Below are 2,750 nucleotides of genomic sequence, written 5' to 3' on the forward strand. Positions count from 1 at the left end.
TAAAATTTATTTACCCAAACTTCATCAATAACGTTGCACATGAATCAAAAGGAAAGGGAAAATATATTTTCATTTAATTAATAAATTTAATTTAAACATTAAACAAATTTATTATAAATATATTTTTATCTCAATTTTCTCTTTTTGTAACGTTAAAATTTAAAAGTGTTTTCTATGAAATATTTATTTAACCGATAAGATTATAAATTTTCCAAGGCTTTTTGCCAAGAAGTCTTAACGTTTACATTAGATTACATAAATCCCTTTTTGTATTTGCCACTTTCTGATTCCATCCAATTTATAGCACGTGCATGATCAAAGATTTACGAAGAGCATGATAATGATGATGATTCGGCATCCATATCCATTGATCAACTTTGCCGGTGATCTCATATTGTTAGGATAAACTACACATTTAATACCTAAATTATTATTTATTTGCTATTTATACTTAAATTTTATTTTTTTTCAAAATTATATTTAACGTTTAGTTTATGTTTCAATTTGATACCTTACCATTAAAAAATTAACAGAATAATTGACTTACATTTTTTTATTTTTTAAATGATAACATAGTATTATATTATAGTGACACGTCAACATCACCGTTAAATTTTTTAACGACATTCTCTAAGAAGAACAATATTTTTTTATCCCTTAGACCATTCAATAGGTTTTTGAATGTGAATTTTTTTGTGTAATTATTTCTAATGTAAAAAATTTATAAAAATATTATACTAGTTTGAATTTTGTGTAAAGGAAAATATTTTTAGACATTTATACGCCTCATATTAATTGATAATATTTGAAGACTAATTATTCAAAGATCAGCCTGTATTTACATTGATCTTTAGTTCATACAAATTTTTAATCTTTGTTGAAACTTTTGCAATCAAATTAAAAAGAAAAGATAAATATATAAGAAGAACTACTACTGAATATCAATATGGTTGACCACCTGAGCAGCTTATTCTCCTCCGCTTCATCGGATAAACTTGCTGGAAACCACCGTCCGCTGCGGCTAAACGCCACTCATCAACACCATCCCTTCCAACTCAAACTGCTGCACCTCACTAGAACCATCATACAAACGCCCTTCATGGAACCCACCGAAACCAAAAACCGGTGGCTTGGCTTTCCGTCGACCGGCCCCGAACGGAACATTCCGAAGGGCTCCGCCTGCGGTCCAGTACCTTTGGCAACTTTTGCAGAAGTGTCTAGGCTGGTTAGCGTTGTAGTTATTGAAGTAACAAAACTTGGTCTCCATGCTGTTGCATCTAGGGCACGGTATGATCTTGTCCGGCCTCTTATCCGCCGTGGGATGATCGGCTTTGTTTTGCTCTTCTTCTTTTACTTGTCTTCCATGCAACGTAATCGTTGTTCCGAACAGCTTGATCCCTTGCCCTGCTTCTTGGGTAGCCGTCACCATTTAGATCGACAAACAGATGATCCAGACAACGGACAGAGACGGCGGATAAAACAGATCAGATAAGTTTGGGGTTATAGGGTGTTTGGGAGCAGTGTTATATATATGAATATATAATGTGTTAAAGAAAAAGGTAAAGGAAAAGTGAATGGAAAATGGAAGGGGGGCATGGCGTTGGTATGGGCATGTGAAGGGATCAATGGAGTAGCCGCCAGAGCCAAGAAGAAGGCAGGTGGCGTGGAAAAGCAGATGGTGAGCTTTTTGTCCACATCATTACTGTTCTAACATTCAAAAGTAATATATGTCCCAAAATTGTCAAATTGATTGAGAATTTGGAGCCTAGGAAAGATACATGAAGTTTTGGTTCCTTAGACTCGTTTGATGCTCATATTGTAACCCATATTTTTATTTATTTATTTTACTTGATTAAGTAAATTTTAATTATTATTTGTAATCATCTAAATTAATAAAAATTATAAAATATTATGTCTTTAAAGTTAATAATATTATCTAATTTAACTCTCACCTTTTTATTGTATTAGTTTTAATTGAAAAAAATGGATGATGATGTAACATAATTTTAGAGTGTCACTCTATCAAAAGGACTAGATTTAAGTTTATATGCCAAATTGAGAAAAAAAAATGTTAAACTATGAGATTGATATAGGCAAAAAAGAATTGGAAGAAATTATTAAATTTAGATTTGGTATATATATATATATATTTGAAGATGTTAAATCCAACAAATAAAAATTAAGAATTCTTGACAAGACATTTGTTAAGACCTTTGATAAACTCGAAAGATTTATCAGATCGCATTTAATAATTGAAGATTGCGGTCTATATACACAATAATTATGACTCTATACTTGACATATATGCGAGAAGGGAGTTAATATATAAATCACAATGATATGTAAAAGCTGCTCCATTTTTCTTCTTCTTCGAAAATATTTTAAACTTCTGTTTACTAAATTTACTATTATATAATCAGTACCATCAATCTGTTACTGTTCGATTTATGACAATAATTCTCTATTCAAATTAGAAGAGGTGAATTACCTACATATGGTATATCCATTTTATTATCATCAACTAGGCTAAAGGTTATTCTATTTTGTTGAGATGTCTATATTTATATTAAAATCATTCACTGAATTGGTATTATTAGTTAATTAGGCATCAACTCAAATAAAATATAAAAGTAAATTGTTTTTAAAATAATAAATATTTGTAAAATACTTTTATTACTATTTATAAGATATATGTGTATAAGAAGCTAAAACCTTCATCCATCTAGAATTGGGTTTTATTCTCGAGTACA

At 30.2% G+C, this 2,750-nt stretch overlaps 1 pseudogene; it reads right to left on the minus strand.

Annotated features, from left to right (window-relative positions):
• Positions 1-837: 837 nt before the first annotated feature.
• Positions 838-1,644, minus strand: LOC120147327 (annotated as a pseudogene).
• Between the last annotated feature and the right edge of the window lie 1,106 nt (positions 1,645-2,750).

Source organism: Hibiscus syriacus, unplaced genomic scaffold, assembly GCF_006381635.1.
Source record: "Hibiscus syriacus cultivar Baekdansim isolate YM2019G1 unplaced genomic scaffold, ASM638163v2 tig00110937_pilon, whole genome shotgun sequence".
NCBI lineage: Eukaryota > Viridiplantae > Streptophyta > Magnoliopsida > Malvales > Malvaceae > Hibiscus > Hibiscus syriacus.